This window comes from Triturus cristatus, chromosome 1_2 (genome assembly GCF_964204655.1).
Source record: "Triturus cristatus chromosome 1_2, aTriCri1.1, whole genome shotgun sequence".
NCBI lineage: Eukaryota > Metazoa > Chordata > Amphibia > Caudata > Salamandridae > Triturus > Triturus cristatus.
In genome coordinates, this window is record NC_140580.1 from 907,927,958 (window position 1) to 907,946,981 (window position 19,024).

The 19,024-nt window shown below is 48.8% G+C and overlaps 1 protein-coding gene across 2 annotated transcripts in view; it reads left to right on the forward strand.

Annotated features, from left to right (window-relative positions):
- The first annotated feature begins 1,842 nt into the window (after positions 1-1,842).
- The window catches only part of C1_2H1orf159 (chromosome 1_2 C1orf159 homolog), a 273,746-nt gene continuing 256,564 nt past the window's right edge, over positions 1,843-19,024 (forward strand). Inside the window, exon 1 of one of the 2 annotated variants that reach the window (XM_085609641.1) lies at positions 1,843-1,972. The gene's annotated coding sequence lies outside the window, so the exon portion shown is untranslated. Of the gene's footprint in view, positions 1,973-2,068; positions 2,116-19,024 lie in introns of those variants that run through there. The other variant, XM_085609644.1, reaches the window with a different exon arrangement.

Consider the following 19,024-nt stretch of genomic DNA (forward strand, 5'->3'; position numbering starts at 1 on the left):
CCCCTATGCTATGTCGTCAAGTTCTGGGCCACATCACAAAAAAATCTAAACCTATACTTCCAATAATCCAGACGAGAGGTATGAAAACGACACAAGGTCTAGCTCAGAAATTTGATAGAGTATGCAGGGGCCTAAATCTGTCTAGAGAGAAAGGCGGGCAATGGATACTTTCAGACATACCATGTGTCTATTAACAGGACCTCAGAAGTGTTGATCTGTGTCAAGGAGGTGTGAAAGAACAACAATGTGGAACATTGGGAACAATATATACAAGTACTTCTTCACAGAAATAGTGGGAAATGTAAACAAATCCTAATTAACATGCTCTAAAATAAGATAAAATATTACAATAGTATGTGCCTTTTTATTTTCAAATAATTTGTACTGGTCATGCATCCATGATGCTTCACCTGGATAGCAGAAGAACAGTAGTGTCAGTCTAAAATGGATTGAGGCTGAACTACTGTAACTTTGTCTATCTAGGTATGAAAGCTTCTTTACTAGATTGTCTACATATTTTCCAGACCCAGGGAGCACGCCTAGTGCTGGTAGTTCCTAAAAAGCGTGACGATGCTACTATGTTGCATCCTTTACAATGGCTGACAATCCAGCAGCACATTTTCTGTACAGTATTATGCCTAACACGGAAAACATTCTATAACAATCTTCCTGCCTTAGTTTCTACGTCATAAAATCGTGAGCATAATGCTTCCCAGCCACACCACTCGTCTAACAAACTTTCTTTCCATATACCACATTTTAAATCTAGATTGGGTGGAAGTGAGTTCTCTGTTGTAACTTTCTTTTAATGAAACACCTTCACTGCAGAAATGTGATACATTTCTTCTCATGTACTCTCTTGTAAGAACCTAAAAATGCATTTGTTTTCTCAGCTGTACATTCATCAGTGCCAACAAACCGCACCAGTGCAATATATAGGATTCCTTATATCTTCATGCAACGTGAAAGAAAACAGTGCAACGAATTCGGGATGAAGCAGATTTCTTCCACGATTTCTGATAATCAGCAAACACTATACACACACATTATGAGATAAAGTTATATGGAAATCAAAATAAATTCCCTTCTGCTGCTGTGTCCTCCTGAAAGAGCTCAATGTTGTTTGGGGGTATAGTTACAATAAATAAAGCCGTCTGGCTCTTTCATGAGCCTCTCCTGCACTAAATTGTCAATAGTGCATTAAGTCACAGTGAACATTTCAGGCGTTCTTGGTGTCCCATTCACAATAATCGGTCCCACGTGAGTTATTGGTCACTTACATACCCCCCTTTAAGATAACTCCCCACCTCCCCCGGTTATTATCCTTGTAAAGATGAGTACGACACAACAATCCTCAATCTTCTTTTCACTCTTATAGATATCACAGCCTCCTCTATCTGAAGTAATTTACCTCATACCCACCCCTACGTTAGTTTTGCGACTTTCCCCCTCTTGTAGCTATTGCCCTAAACCACCTTGCAGTTACTTTTTCCGGTGTCATTCGGTCATTAATCCCCCTGCAGGCATTAATTGCCTCATTCACCTTTTTCAACCAAGGCGTTACCGTTTCTTAGCAACCGCTAGTCCTAAGCGTGTACCGAGCGTGCCCCATACGTATCTCCTCTAAAAGCCATAATGGAGTCGTAGTTTGTAAGCTTTCTGTCTCCTTATACTGCCTGGAATAAAATGATAAAATAAAAACGCCATATCCCATCAGCCTAAGCGACAGGCTCAGTCAGGGTGTGACTAAACGTAGCGTGTGCGGGAAGCTCGACACAGGTGGAGCGCGGGGCGTGCCAGCACCGTAGAGTCTGTCGGGAGTTGTAGTATTTGGGCTCGCATTGCATCTTCGTCGATCAAATGACCCCAAACGATCAGGACTCGGTTTCCCGGCAGGTGCCTTGCGTTCAAGGCCGGGTCTCATTTGAAAGGGGAAACTGGGGCTGAGTATTCGAGTGGGCACCGAAAGCAGGTGAGTCTTGGGGGGCATTAAAGGGGGTTGTGTGATTTTACTGAAGCGAGCGGAGCTCTGGGAGCTGTAGTTTACAAAGGAGGTCTCAGCAGGCATTGCCATTGTGCTTTGTGGGCGAAGGACGCCAGTACCTAAAACTGAGGGTGAAATGATTTTTGTTATCCTGAGATACCAGGGAATTAATTGTTGTGCCACACGCTGGCTGGGGAGCGGAAGGATTCCAACATAATTAGTATACACGTGCACTTCCTTAAGTGTGCCTCATAGTATCAACAGGACCACGAGCACTATTGTCTTGAAAGGAATGTTAAGCACAAGGGGAAATAACCGTCAACCTCCCAAAGACACTGTCAAGGAAACGTGCATCCCATTTTATTCTTCGTCGTAACGTCAGCTCTATCTCCTATCTATAAACAAAAGCGCATGCATGCCAATAGACCAGAACCAGGCGGGAGTCTCCCGATTTTTGAAGCAAAAACTAGCTTAATATTGGCTGTTTCCCGTCTGAAATTGCCTTTGTTGCAATTGAAGTCAGCGGGGGAAATATAATCTCCTGATTAGTTTGTTAAAATCTCCCTCATTCCTATTCTAAAATGTTGGCATACGCCATGCTGTATGACCTGTTTCCCCCTATTCTAGCAATGCGTAGCAATGTTTATAGGGCAACAGGGCATATACAATTAAGTGTGGGAATGGTGGTGGACACTTAGAAGGGCATCAAAGAGTATTTGTTTCGAATATGGGGAGGGAAAATCTCTTAGCATGGTGTTCCATAGAAGTGTTCCTCTGGTTTGTTCCATTCTTATACATAGTCTCTTGTTGTTTGGTGGGTTTGACAAGGCTTGTTCTTGAACATGTATTTCTTCTTAGATGGTAGTAACTGAATATCCACGGCCTTTTTCGTTTTAATTAAATATTTGAGTTTTCACCATGCCATTTTAAATGTCTGCTTTGTTCGGGCCAGCAGTCTGTGTTGATATTTCAGTTGTGTGTGTGTGGGGGGGGGGGGGTTGGTGTTTGTTTTGGGCCTGGTCATTGAATAAGGAGTCCTAGCCCATTGCCTTCCCACTGGATGCTCCCCTTTGCTTTTCCAGATAATTGCTGAAGTTGTCACTTGTAGACTTCTGGATTTCGTTAAATCTCGCCCCATTGTAACCGCTTACCATTTAAGATTTTTGCCAAGAAATGGAAGGGTGAAGCCTTGCTGACTGTCTGGCAAAGCATTTTGCCAGTCACAGATCGTGGATCATGGTTAATGCTCCGTGTGTCCTGGTCTGCCTGCTATCTTCTGCGTTACTGGGAAATACTCCCCTGGAACGGTTAGTAGGATCCGGCAGGGCACAAGTCCTAAAAAAAGAAGTGGGGGTACTAACCTAATAAGTCAGTATGCAAGTGGCATCACAGTGTGTGACATCGAGGCGCATGACTTCACAGCTCATGACATCACACGAAGTGGCATCACAAGAAGTGACATCAGATCTTAAGCCCTCGCATATATGTTTAGCAGGTCTATCATTTTGAGTATACTTGCAAACCCTCCTGATGAGGATTCACACTTTTGTAAGCTTCACATCAGGGGCGTAACACAGCCCCCCGCGGTGCAGTGGGGCCCCCAAGCTGCAGGTGCCCCCTGAGCACTGTACTGAGGCCTGAAAGCTCCAGATTAAATGCGGAGTGGGGGCCCCTCTGTGTACCTTGCAGGGGGGGCCCTTTAACTTTCGTTACGCCACTGCTTCACATAAACCAATGCTGCCTTTTGTCAGCGTAAAGCTTCCTCTACCCATAGTGCTTTAAAAGAAAAATTGTGATATTTGAATTATTACAACGCCTCCTCAGGGGTCATATGCGCTATATAAATGCAATTTATTTTGTGCAAATACTGGGAAAGATCAACACATCTGACGTTCTTACAGTGCATACATGTCTCCTAAACCGAGCCTGAACACAGTGAAAAGCTGCCTCTCTTTTTTTTGTTTTTTTTGTTTATATATCTTTATTGGTATTTTTCTTTTTAACATGACTATCATCACGAATCCGTACAAAAATATTTAGATGTGGGTTTCAGAAATAAAAATCCCATGTGCGGAATAGCTTTGCCTAGCGCAGCAATATATAGTCAACACAAATATGCTATTCCCTATTACAGACATTTATATCATACGTGAACATATGTACGAATGCCTCTGTATGCCATTGCCCACAGTTGAGCTACATCATAGTTTGCACATTAGTGTCATTGCTAACTACTGCTTACTCATAACACACCTTATCTGAGCAGTCCTGACAGAAACTTGCGTGTGTGCACCATATACATACAAATCTTTGCCAGTCGGGTCCTATCATCTATTCACTGCTTAGTAGAAGAAGGGACTTGAGTGATGATAGAACGCATATGGCGATCACCAGTGAGTACCAATAAATCACATTTTCCAAAATGTTCTAAACAAACTGAAACTTAAAACATAAAAAGAACATCTGCCATCCACTAAATACAAGCAATGTCAATTGTGCATGATTGAATGCAGAGATGTATTATCAGTTCATTTCCACGTAGCCACATGCCTGGTGGATAGTTGATATATTGCACATAACCGGGCAGGACAGTTTGCCAACAAAGAGGACCCTTGTGTCTGAGGGCGGAGGAGGTATGGATAGCTATCCAGGACAGACCAGGGGGAACGACATTTATCCATTCAGTAGACACTGAGGCGTGTCAATTCCCCTTGGCTGAAAGATGGGGGGGGGTTGGGAGGTCGGGAGGTCGGGCTGGTGGGTTTATCACTGATTGACTAACTGGGTGGTATCGACTACTATCAGGTTGCCGGTCTGTAAGGCAACAAGCAACGTGTCCCTGCTCTATGCAATGGGGAACTTACGAAGCCCAGCTATCTCCTCTCTATGTAGTGCCGTACTTTCCACCTGAGCCTATATTATGAATGAACGCTTCCAACTAAGTATCTCCGGTGGGACTGCATTTTTCCATTTTTTAGTTATGCAACGTTTTGCAGTAATGAAACCCAGATCTCGAAACTTCGAGGTGACTTTATTCTTTTTTTGATCTGGCGTACAGCCCTAGAAGGCAGACTTCCCATGACAATGGCATCTCCGTATTCGTGCATGAAGCTAGGATTGTGATTACTTCTTGCCAGTAATGCTGAAGGGATGCGCAAGTCCACATCATATGAAGCAGGTCTGCATCAAAATGCTGACAGTGTGGACATGCAGCAGTGGCAATGGGAAAGTATCTATCATATCTGGCGAGCGATATGCCCTCTGTATAATGTATGTTTGAATAAGCTTGAACCTCGAGTTTCTGGGTATGTTTCTAGCGCCTGCTAACATGGCATCCCATTCCTTGTCTGTCCAAGGTCGACCTCTATCTGCCGCACATCGGACTTAAAGCCATTGCATCGGTCTCAGCATGTGTGTGAGAAGTGCCTCCACCAGCCAATGCACCACGTGACCCCGCCCAGTACGTGTAAATATTGACTAACAGATGCGTCGATGGCTCAATTGCCAGATCTCCCCAGGCAGTTGACAGAACTTTCAGGAGGGAAGTGTGTAACAAGAATTGGCCCGCTGGCAGTTCATTGTCTTCGACTAGCGTCTCGAATGTTAGTAATGCGCCATCCCTATATAGGTTGCCCAATGTATCAAGCCCTGCCGCATGCCAGGCCATTAGGGCCGCCTCTGAGGTACCCAGCCTGCCCCGTGGTGTCCCCATCAGTGGTAGAATTGGGGCGTATGGAGGTGTCTTGCGGGTGAAATATAAACTACTTTTATAGCATTTATGGGCTAATCCCAAGTGTAACTGTGTTGGCCGTGGGAGTTTGGCAATGGGATGGAACAAGTGACAAATTTGGGAATGAGTCCAGGGCTGGTGCATGGTCGCTGTGTCTTCCAGGCACTTATCATTCAACCACTTTATCGCTCATTGGAGCGAAAAGCTGCCTCTCAAGTATGTGTGAAGTGCTAACAAGGTGTGAGCCTTAGTTTCCCCTCTGCTGCGGTTGTTTCTAGGTGTGAGGCTCCTGACTGCTGCCAGCCAGGAGACTCCAACAAAAGGAGGCCTGATGAACCCTCAGATTTGGCCTTTGTTATGGGCCCAGCAGGAGTCAGAAATAAGAGAGCCCCATCCTGTCCCTGCTTGCAAGTTGTTGCAGATCGAAAGTAGATAAAAATGTGCAGGCGCTGCTGAAAGTGTCCCAGTGTTTGGAAATTACAACGGGACGAATTCCACATCTTTTTCAGTGGGCCCCAACTTCTTGACTTTCAGCATCCACCCTGTAAAAACAGTGGGTGGACGCGTCCACGCGTGTGTACCCCCCCTCCACCTCGTGCCCTGGGATCCGGGATTGCTATTTTTGGTTGTTCTTCCTTTCCGATCCAACCTGGAAAAAGAAGTTACCTTTGAGTAATGAGTACACGGAGTACAAAAGTACTTTTTTGGCCAAGATGGTGGTATGGATGAAAGTTCAGAATTGTGTGTTGCTGCATTGTTTCTCCTGATTACTATGTTTCTTTAATGTCTAGTGGGAAATCTCCTTTGCCGGTCTTGCAAGGATGACTGGATAGTGGTAATATATCATAGATGGAGATTAAACTTTTCTTTTCGTTGCAGGGGCAAAGGAGTAGTGACTAAGGGCCTGATTATGAGTATGGCGGTCTTCCGACCGCCGCACTTGCGGTGGTGGAGCAGTGGCAGTCCACTATCTGCCGTATTACTACTCTCACCATCGTACCGGCAGTAGATCACTGGCTGCGGCAGGGAACAGTTGTTCCCTGGTAGTGGGGGAGCTGCGCCACAATGTAAAATGCTCAGTGGGACTGCACCAGTCCCGCTGAGCATATTACGAGTTCCTGCACCGCCAGCATGGCAGGAGCCTCACCATGAAAAGGCTTGCAGTGCAGAAAGAAAGTGGGCCCTACAGGGCCTCCATGCCCACCCCCACCATGGGGATACATTCAGGGGGGCACATCATATGCCCCCCGTCTGTATTCCCCCAAAGTTCCAGCACGGCATGGACGATAGCGTCCATGCCTTGCTGGAACCACTCCCATTGCGGTGCCTGTTTTCCAGGCACTGCCATGGGAAATGCAAAGGAACGTCAACCTTCCACAAGTTCAACTCGCACTAGGGTGGGCGGTTCTTGCACTGATTTGGAGGTGCTGTGTCAGCGGAGAGCCGGTGCAGCACTACCAAAGTTGTAATTGACTCATAAATCCTTCTCCCCTAAGTGAAGTATAAGCATTTCACCATGCATCAATGGTTGTATTCCGCACCAGGAGTCTGAAAAGAATGGGATGATGAATAGATTGTTGCTCTACTCTGGGGTTGCATGCTTGCATTCTTGTTATTTCCTGTGGCTACTCCACATTCTTTAGGTTCTACCTGCACAGGTTAAACAGCTGACTTGGTTGGGGGATGTTTGACTTGGTGCATAAATGCACATCCTGCTTGCATTTATGTTGCAACAGTCTAACTGGATTCAAAAGCAAAAGCCGGGGAAAAAGAAAGAGCAAAAATTATTATTTTACAGTTATCCTCCCTACGTCGCAGACCCGCCGTCACATTAACTCATTCACACACGCATTCATTGGTGGGGCCCATAACACCAATACTTGCACGTTCTCATTCACAGTTCTGCACACAGGAGGGGGAACGATGCGCTGGACATGTGGTTGGGGGTACCTTATTACCTATAGGGAAAGAAAAGTTACTTTACAAAATATACATTAACATTCGCCACCTATAGATTCTTAATCTTAAACATCAAGGCACTCCGCCCACTTGGTCGACGGACCAATTAGTTGGATTGGTTGATTGTGATTTAGAACCAGCTAAAACACATTTTAAGACTCAAAATCCTTTATTCTCTTTAACGAAGAACCACAAACTCATAATTTCTGTTAATCAATATTTGTAAATCTAAAATTTCATTGTAATTGATATTAGCATTTGTCTCTTCAAAAGTTTAGAATTTCTAGATCAATTTATTTAAATCACAGAACATCATATTTACCTATTCTGGCTATCTGGGTTTTCTCTAATTCATTGGCTCTGCATAACCGAACTTTTGTCATTAAAGTGTCCAAATAAGCAGGCCAGAGCTCAGAGTCCGAAAGTCCTTTGCTCAACACGTTACAGTCCCAAAGATCGCCAAAAAAACAGAAGTCGTGCCAGCATCTGTCATCGCCTGTGGGGTCAAAGAGGGTGTGCAGTCATAGTAACCGCCGAATGTGCTAACCCCTCCCTATTCTACTACTCTTTTATAATAAATTTCGGGATAACATGAAACATTTTTGGGTGGAGAATATTCGTGATTGGCTAGTGGTAAACGTCTGATTCTTAGTCAGTATGGTTCACATGGATTTTGCTGATATGTTTCCGGAGATGATTTAATACTGATGTTGCAAAGTTTTGATTTTCACTTGTATGACTCTATTGTTCATTTATACCAGTTTCTAGTTTCCGGGGTCTTGGCAGTCCACCAATATCCCATCCTTGACAGGGTGTCCAGAGGTTGTTTTGAAAGTTCACGGAGCCACCTGAGTCTGCGCAGTATACTTCGCGCTCACGAGACGGTGGCCACTTCTGAACTCAGTTTCTGCCACCATATTGCGATAGGCCCAAATGTCAACTTAAGCGACACAAACACAAAATAATAATTAATACAAATAAATGATGCTTCTAATGTTATACCCTTACTAATCCCTTTATGTATTAGTATTTTCCTAGCATATAGCGACATTTAAAGCAATATATTCACCTTTATGGTCCTCCACGAAGATGCAAACGTCACAAAAGCAACATATATCTAATTTCCACATATACTACTATTAATATGCGTACGTATTTTAGTTATTAGTTATTTTGCCATGCAAATAGCAAGTTCCCACATGTAATTTTGTGTATGCAAATGGTTAGATTTAATATATCGCAGCACACAATTAGTAAATTATAATAAGTAGGTTATTCAATTAGTATTTTCATGCATAATAGAGGAGGTATACAACATTTTGCTCTACCTGCTCCATCACTATCAATACCTGTTTTGGTTAATTGTAGCTGGGGCAGAAGATGAAGAATATTCCTGTCAGTTGGTGGTGTACACCTAAGATTACTATATTGGTTTGTGGGTAGGAGAAAACGGGGTTAAATGTAAAAACATGCATTGTATCAGCAGTTATAATTAGTGTGCCTACAAGTTGACAATCCAATTTGTAGATTAGGTCAGTTAATCTCTAACCAGTTTTGATCTGGAAGATGAAGTCAGTTATTTTTTGTCATTTTGTTTAAATAGTTGCTGTTGTCGCCCATTTGCTTGTCTAGTACTTGAATTTGCAGCTCTGTCAGTGGCCATAGATATGGGCTTCAACTTGCAAGTTCTATTTGGAAAAAACCCTGATTTAATTTAAGACATATGTGGTCTGTTTACATGGTAGCAACCGGCTACTCTGATTTGAGGATGAATGTGACCAGTACTTATTTTGGAGTGGTAGGCACTGCTTCTTCCAACCATCTGGAATTTGTTGCCAACAACCAGTGCTGGGTGTCACTCGCTCGAGTCCTTCATTAGCAGTACTTAGTATGAGGCCTGTTCATTGCATCATGAGGCAATTGATGGTTACTCTGCAGTATCTTTTATTAGCACTGCTGTACAGGGTTTAAGAGCCACAAGTAATGTTGCACCACAATTAGATAATCAAGTTATTCCGTTTTAGTTACCTGACTCTCCAGTTTTGGTAAATAGGACACTCCCGGTATATTTTAGGAACTGTAAGTGGTTTAGGAACTCTGGCGCAGGTTGATACAGTGAAAAACAATAAGCCTAATTTAGAGTTGAAGATATTACTTCTAAAACAGTCGGTCTTTAGCTGCAGGATGGTGAAGTAGGGCAGTTATTTGACAATGGTAGATATGACCTTGGAACATGTGTAAAGCATTTATCCACTGTGCCATAGTTTTGAATAAAATCTGGTCCAATGTTCTCTTACACGGAATTGTTTTGAAGCCTCTTCTGCCTTTGTGATTTCTTAGCTTTATCACAGTGTTCTTTTCCCCTTGCCAGTCAATGGGGCACACTTTCCAGGAATAGAGCTGAATTGCATATGTTGGATATAGTATGTCCATAAAGTTTGTAATGTCCAAAATGCAAAAGTATTTGTGTCCGGTTAACTGGGATGCTTTGGGCATCTGATATGTTGGCGTTCTAATGCACTGGGCTGTATCACATGTATTGGAACCAATTAGGGCTTCATGTGATCAATGATCACTGAGGGGAACTGTACACCTTGTAGATCGGATAGCCAAAGCAATTTCACTTGTGGGTACTCTACTTCTGGGACCCATATCGTGCAACAGGCCCGTTGCACTCAAGAGTTTGGTAGCCGGAGAAACCCACAGGGCATGTTGCAACCACTAGACACACGGGTTGGACTGGTTTGCAATGGGAAATGAGTCAGTCCTCCATCACATATTAAGATTTTTTTTTTTTTTAGGTCTCGCCTGGCGTTAGCAGCACGCATGTGCTGCTCACGCCATGCGAGGGCCTTTTGGAATCGATACGGTTTGAGAAGGGTACTTTAGGCCACGCCCTTCTTTTTAATTGGCTTGCGTCAGCGTTTATGTTAAAGGCTGGCGCGTGATTGGCAATCGGGCTTCTGGGTGACCGCCTTGTCCACTTTTAGGACGGCCCATTTGGACAGCCCGACGCCATCTTTGTTCCCATGACGTGGGAGGGTTCGGTGTGCATGTAGATGTCTAAGCCCTGTACGTGGAGTGCACTATCAGAAATGGAGAAAGTAAGTGTCTGTCATAAACCTGCAGGATAGGCGAATATCTACGCCGGTCATGCAGAGTCTCCATGCGGAGTGAGTGATCTAGTTCAAAATCGGTGTGTTCTATTTCTCTCGATACTACCTTGATCATCTTCTGCTTGCTTTGACCCAGGAGCTACACTTTCCTAAAAAAGTTCTTATCACCATCATGCGAATATGTGATGCGCTGGGTGCTAAAGCTGTTTGTCCTGCAGTACGTCACAAACAGCATATACATTCTGCAACCTGCGTTATCACGATAGCTTCACGATACGTTGGTTCTGCAGCAATAGACATTCGATAGCTCGGCGATCCTTCTTGTTTGGGTTGCATGTGTGCCTTCGGCTTTCGATTCAAACCGGAAATGCTTGAAAGGCTGGCTGGCAATCAACATATGAGCCTGTGGAGCAGTGGAAGGGAGAGAGGTACAGCCAGTTGGAACATCTACAGGTAAACCAGCAGGAATAGTGCACCGAGCCCCTGCAACTCGGTCGTTAGAAACGTTCGAATTGTGCTGGGAATTGGTCGCCGTTCACCTATTTTTGAGTTCCTTTCAGCTTTGGTATATATGAACTTCTCCTTATCGCTGTATAGAGGTTCATCAATTAGGTCGTTAGAGAAAATGTGCTGTTCAAACAGAGGAATTGTGGTGGCAAGTGTGCTGATATTTCTGAAGTAGCCTGTCTCTTCAGTAAAGGGATCAGTGGACACATTAAGCTGAGCATTGGTCGTTGTTGGAGAAGAAGCATTGACTGCATTAGATCTGCGACCGCGGAGTTTCTAGACTGAACGAACACCCAACCTATCCATGTCTAGTCATAACGACTACTGTGATATCCCCAGGTATTGATGCCAGTGCAGCACCGCCTAATAAATTTGGGTGGGAGAATATGGGTAATGTAGGATGGAGTCAGTGATAGCTTCTGGACTGTCGGTACATATGCTAATATTTACATATTCAACCACAAAAAAAATTAACAAATGGAGGAGAAATGTCGTAACACAACTCTTCCGGTTTACTTATTGATGTAACAAGCAGATCTTATTTTATGATAGTGGAGGGTTACACAGAATCTGCCCCTGAGATGCCTGTGTGGATTGGGATATAGTACTTTATAGAGTTTATGAAATGTAATCTGTTAATCGTTAGCGAAAAAGCAAAAGACGGTTCATTGTCTGCAAATATGCTGCGGTGCCATTCACATGTGTAGGGGCTGTTGCATTAAAACTTCTTTCGGCGAACCACGGCGATCCTGCCTCGTTATTACAATACTTAACTATAGAGAGTTGGATTATATGACGCTTTAAACAAAAAAAATCTGCAATTGAACCGTACTACTGTGTGCACTTCATGGAGTCGTATGCTCTTTATCATCGTTTGATACTCTGTTATATATCGTCCATAATAGATTGGGTTAAAAATATGTATACAAAACTGTGCATTGTGGGCATAATGCTGCATTTCTTAAGGAGTTGAGATTATTTTATGCGTTTAAAAAAAACAGCCTTGAGGGGAGGAGCCTAGCGCGCAACCAAGATGGCCGCGTAGGTGCGAGGCTCCCGAGGACCTCCGCGACCTCCTGCATAAATCCTGACAGAATCCTGTCCCAGATGAGGGGACTGTATTTGTGAGCCCGAGCAGAGGTGACGCCCGTTTTCCGTTTTTAAATCGGACCTCGGACACCGGCAGGAGCATCGATTGAGGTTTGCGGCCTTCTCCACGCCGGCCCCCCGTATTGGAGTTGTGGGGCGATCCGGACACAAAGTGAACAACAGCGGCGGGCGAGGCTGGGTGGCTCGCGTGCCCCGCACTTTCACTTTCGCTTTTGCGCCCTCCTCGCTGCCAGGCGAGGTTGGGTTGCGGGGCGGTGTGCGGTGCTGTGGCCTCGTTGGGCTGCCCTGCCGGCCCGCCGGCTGCGAACCGTCCTGAGGAGCGGTGGTCGCCCCCCCCCGGCGCCCTTGAACGGGATTGTCTGCCCCCTTTTTGAGGAGATTGGCTCGATTCGGGGATTGCGACCATGGCCACAAAACAAGATGGCGACCGGGCCAAGGTGAAGTCGACCCGTCGTGGCACGGCCCAACAATCCAACAACATGGACCGCTACACCCTCCAGAAGGGATCTCCAGAGGTGCTGCGTAGGTCCCCCACGGGCCCGACTGATGCTCCTGTTCCGCCCACGGACCTGACCCTCCGGGACGTCATGGGCGCCATCGCCGAGATGAAGGCCTCGGTGGACCAGCGCTTTGACACTCTGGCGCAGAAGATCGACTCGGTCCTCGTGGACGTGGGCCTCGTGAGAGCCGATCTGTCTAAAACGAATGACCGGGTCGATTCTTTGGCCCACTCTACCTCGGGCCTCACAACTGACGTGGCGGCCCTCCAACAGGAGGTGCGCAGGCTTGGCCAGGCGAGCGCCCTGATGAATCGTCGACTGGAGGATTCCGAGGGTCGGGCCCGGAGAAACAACGTCCGCATTATCGGGGTGCCAGAGGGACGAGAGGCGGAGGCAGCGGATCTGTTCGTGGAGGACCTGGTCCTCACCCACCTACAGCCTCGGGGGCTGAGCAAATTCTTTGCAGTGGAGCGGGCCCATAGGGTCCCCGGGGGTAGGCCTAGGATCGGCGCCCCTCCGAGGCCTCTCATCGCCCGGATCTTCAATTTTAGGGACAGAGACGCTATCCTGCAGACTTCTAGGCTCCAAGGGCCAGTCAGACTTGACAACATGGATATTAATTTCTATCCTGACTTTACCCCGGCGGTCCAAAAGCAGAGACTAAGCTTTCTGGGTGTCAAACGTCGCCTACGAGACCTGAATCTCAAATATTCGATGCTTTTTCCAGCTAAGCTGAGGGTGGAGGTAGATGGCCGCACGCACTTTTTTGATCGTCCCGAGGCGGCCGGGGACTGGCTGGACACTTTGCCCGGGGATCGGGGCCGGGGGGGCGGGGGGGGTGCGGTTGGTGGGGAGGGCCCGCCGGGTCAGGCCTAAGGGACTAATGGTAGGCCTTGCTCCGGGCTGTGTTATTGTCACCATTGTCACCATTGACTATTAGGGTAAGTTCCCCTCCTGTGGAGGTCGTGCGGGGTCTGTTGGGGGATCTCCCTCCTCCTCTGGGGGACTAGTTAGTTTTCTTTCTATGGGGCGACAGGCACACTGCACTTTGGGGGGGCTGTTTGGGCTCATGCAGGGGTGCAGGGTGGGGGGAGTTCTGTTGGGATGGGTGGGTTGGGGTGGGGTGTGGTTCGTTTCTACCGCAAGGCAAGCCCTTTATTGTACTGGTTTTTTTGAGTTGCTCTCGGGGGGACAAATGATGGCATCTGTATGTGATGGGGGGTAGGGACCTGACTGTGTTGTCCTGGAACGTTAACGGGCTGGGGGATAGGATTAAGCGGGGTGTGGTCCTGCAATATCTGAAACGGATTTCGCCTGATGTGGTCTTTCTGCAGGAGACACACCTTATTGGTAACTCCTTTTGTGCCATGAATCGACGTGGTTATCGTTTGGTGGCCCACTCGGGCTTTACGTCAGGCTCACGAGGGGTGGGCATTATGGTCAAGACCTCGCTCCCGCTAGAAATAGATGAGGTGCGCCATGATGAGAGGGGACGCTACACTGTTTTGGTGGGGAGAATGGAGGGCAAAGTAGTCGTCTTTGTCTCAGTGTACGTCCCACCGGGGTTACAGTCCACCACCTTTGCGGACCTGGGACGCCTCCTTCTTGACCTTCCGGGGGGGCTTCTGGTGGTCGGGGGGGACTTCAACGCGGTGGTTTCTGGGACTATGGATCGTTATCCCCCTAGGGACCTCCCCCGGGCACAGGCGTGGCTGTCGGGCCTTTTGGACACACTGGGATTGGTGGACTGCTGGCGTTTAAAGCATCCCACTCAGCTGCAGTACACCTTCCATTCGGGTGCCCATGGTAGCCTTTCGCGGCTTGATCATATCCTTGTCCCTGCGGCCTATGCCGGGAGGGTGGGGGAGGTGCGCCATTTGGCGAGGGGCATTTCAGATCACTCCCCGCTCCTGTTGCACTTTGATGTCTTCCCGAGGGGGGAGGGCAGGGTAGCTCCAATCAACGCTTGGTACCTGCGCGACCCCACTATTCGCGCTGACTTGATTAAATCCTTGCAACGGTATTTCGAGGAGAATGTGGGGTCAGTCCTATCGGCTATCTCCCTGTGGGAGGCTTTCAAGACAGTGCTGAGAGGGGAGGCCCTCTCCTTCATTTCCCATGCCCGGAGGCGCGCACAGGAGGAGGTGACCCGGATGGAGGCCGAAATTACTGAATTGGAGGGTGATTTGGGGAGTGGGGTGACTGACGCTGCGCTCCACGTTCTGCACCTTAAGCAGGCGGCCTATAGGGCCCTCGTCACGGAGGCGGCCAGGGGCCTCAGCAGAGAGCAACAGGGGCGATTGTATGATGTGGGTGATAAGGCGGGCAAGTTGATTGCGTGGCTGGATAAGAAGGAGAGAGCGAGTCGTGTGGTCCCGCTGATTGAGAAGACGGATGGTGTGCGTGTCATTGAGCCGGAAGGCATTGTTTCTTGCTTCGCGGATTATTTTCGCGAGGTATATTCCCCGGTTTCTCCCTGCTCGGAGGAGGATTCCCATGCCCTGCTGCGTGACATCGCGCTCCCCTCCCTTTCTGTGGAGGACAGGGAGTTGCTGGATGCCGCCCCCACCTCGGACGAAATCGCCCTCGCCATCCGCTCGGTCGCTTCTGGCAAGGCCATGGGCCCGAACGGCATTCCCATCGAGTTATACAAGCTGCGACCGGATGTACTGGCACCCCACCTCCGCGCAATGTTCCTTGCGGCCCACTCGCGGGGCTCCCTCCCACCGGACCAGCGTCTGGCTACCATCGTGGTCATCCACAAGGAGGGGAGACCTCGAGATCGGGTCACATCCTATCGGCCTATCTCGCTCTTGAATGCGGAACCTAAAATCCTCGCCAAGGTGCTCGCCAACCGGCTGGTCGGCGTGGTGGGCGACCTGGTCCACCAAGACCAGTCCGGCTTTATCCCCCACCGCAATACGGCTCTTAATCTGCGACGCCTGCACGGCGTGCTAGCGCGTGTTCCGTTCGTGCGGGAGCCGGCCATCTTGGCGTCTTTGGACGCCACTATGGCGTTCGACACACTCGAGTGGCCGTACATCTGGGCGATGCTGGCGAAATTTGGCTTTGGGCCGGGTTTCATCAGCTGGGTCAAATTGTTGTACTCGGACCCACTAGCACAGGTGGTGGTGAATGGTCGAGTCTCGGCCCCATTCGGGCTGGGACGGGGCACGCGACAGGGTTGCCCCCTGTCGCCGCTCCTGTTCGCACTAGCCTTGGAGCCCCTGGCGGAGTGGCTGCGGTGGCACCCTTCTATCCGAGGTCTCCGTTGGACCCCTGAGTATGAGGACCGAGTGTCTCTCTATGCAGACGACATCCTTTTGTACTTGGCCTCCCCGCGCAAATCACTGATTGTCCTGGTTGATGTTCTGCACTCTTTTGGCCGCAATTCAGGCCTTGTCATCAACTGGGCCAAATCCTGTGTCTATGTGCTTTCCGGGGAGGCTCCTGTCCTCCCGCGGGGCTGTCCGATCCAGATTGCCTCGGAGGGATTTCGATACTTGGGTGTCTACATTACGCTGGACCCGGTGGCCCGCTACGAGCGAAATTTGCTTCCCCCCCTCCGGCGCCTGAAGGAGGATGTCGCGCGCTGGAGGCGCTTGCCACTCTCGCCGCTCGGCCGGGCGGCGTTGTACAAGATGATGTCACTGCCGCGCTTCCTGTACGCTCTCCAGAACACTATGGACTTGGTCCCAGCGCGCTACTTCCGTGAAGTGGAAGGTTTACAGCGCCGCCTGTTCTGGGATGGGAGGCCGCGTATAGCCTTGGCAAAGTTGACGCTCCCGTGGTACGACGGAGGGATTGCCCTCCCGGATATTAAACGGTATTACTGGGCCTCCCAGTTAGCTGCAATTAATCAGGGCCTCTATGGGCCCGCCCTAAACCCGGCATTTGAAATGGACAAGATGCTCCTACCCGGTGGCGACTACAATCGAGCGCTCTACGCTAGTGTGCCCGATTCCCGCTTGACGGGACCCACGCGGGTCATGGTGCGAGTATGGCACGCGGCTAATGCAGCTATGGGTTGGAAGGACCGTTTGACCCGGGCGTCACCGCTGTATGCGTCTGAGAGGTTGGGCTCTCTGTGGACCTCGAAGGGCTTTGAGCAGTGGGACACTATAGGCATCAGTACAGTGGGGGATCTCTGGACGAGGGGAGGATTTAAAACATTCGAGACGTTGCAGGCGGAGTTTCAGCTGCGGGGCAGTGAATACTTTCGGTACCTGCAGGTCCGTCACGCGCTGGGCTCCGTCTTCCCAGACGTGGCCTCCATCCCGGAGTCCTCCCCCCTGGAGGATCGAGTGCTAGATGGCCATGTTCCGGACAGCACGATCTCCCTCATTTACAAGAAATTGATAAATGATCGTTTGGGCTTACTGACTGGCCTCCGCGAGGCCTGGGTTGCCGATGGGCTGGAGTTGGACGACGAGGACTGGATTTCCGCGGTGGCCTCTCCGAAGGAGGTGGCCATCCCGGCTCGCCTTCGTTTCGTCCAGCTTAAGATACTCCACCGGGTGTACATGACGGGGCCAAGGCTTCTGCGTATGGGCTATGCCGAGGACGGATTGTGTAAGCGTGGGTGTGGTGCTTCAGCGACCTTTTTGCACATTTTGTGGGAATGCCCGAGGGTGGAGCGATTCTGGCGTGGTGTGCATGAGGTCCTGCGAGCGGTTACGCATGTCGCGCTGTTGCCTGAAGCGAGGAGATGTTTGCTGAATGTGTGGGAACCGACCGATTACTCGGTTCCGCAGACGCGATGGGTGACTCTGGGCTATATGGTGGCTAAACGGGACGTTGCACAGCTGTGGGGATCCCAGAGGTCCCCGGCGGTGTCGGCCTGGAAAGAACACATGGATTGGTGCATGTTCCGAGAAAAGGTGGTGTATGTGGCGCGGGGTAAGCCTGGGGCATGGGTGAAGATATGGGGCCCCTGGAACGCCTACCGCGGGGATATCTGCGAGCCGCCGTTGTTGCCTCCCGCTTCACCAGCTCCATCCCCCTAGTTTGCTCCCTCCCTCAGTTCCGAGCACAGTATTCTCCCGGTCCCAGACCTGTTTCCCTTCCCCTCTCGGGGGTTTTCAGTGGTTGGTTTGGGGTCCCCCATTTGAGGAGCATGTGCTGCCACTTTCGATCGTGGGTTGCCTTGCGGGTGTGTGTTTATTTATGTTGTTGTGTTGTATAAAATGAAACCGTATTGTGGGCTCAGAGCCACATGGCCCGCGTTGTGGATACCTCCTGCCTTAGTGTCTATGTAAAGCTAAGTGCCTCACTGTATGTATGTCATTTGTTATCGTCACTTTAGCGGCCGGCCAGAAGGTTGTAGGCCCCTACCTGTATATATTTGAGATTGCAATAAACGGTTTCAAAAAAAAACAAAAAAAAAAAAAACAGCCTTATTCAAGATTGCGTCATATTGGTATTACACCCCCGATCTACCATCCAAATGGCAATCCCAGTGTGATGGCCTCTGCTGGCGGGGCTGCGGAAGCCCCGGAACACTTCTCCACTTACTCTGGCATTGCCCAAAACGTACCCGCTACTGGGAAATGATACTGGATGACATTGATTTGGCCTTCGGCACCTCCATTCCCAGGCTCCCTGCTTACACTCGCTTAGGCTTACCCAACGCGATAACCTTTCCCTTGCGCTCTACTAGAGGGAGGCAGATGTCGCTTGCATTGAACGCTGCACACAGGGTAATACTGGCAGGGTGGAAATCGGACAAGGTACCGGATCACACACACAGTGGTTCCACCAACTCTGGAGTCTTCTAGGGATGGAGGAGCTTTCAATGGCAGCTGCGGGGAAGAGTAAAATTATGCCAAAACCTGGGCCCCTTTCATAACCATCCTTTCCACTGAATTCCGAGAACTGACCTGCCCACACTACCTCCGCATTCTGAAGTTGGTTCCAGAGGACACCGCTGCCGCCCCATAAGATTGCATATCACTGGATCTCTATTTCTTCCTGACGCAGTGGGGCTGCAAGCCACCCAGGGCACACAGACTGTCAAGCGTCCTTTCTTTGTTTTGCTCACTGAGGAGAGGGAGAGGGGGGGATGGGGTTTCCTATGTTTTCTTTATTGATGTCACATTATCTCTTTTGTTTTGTTCAG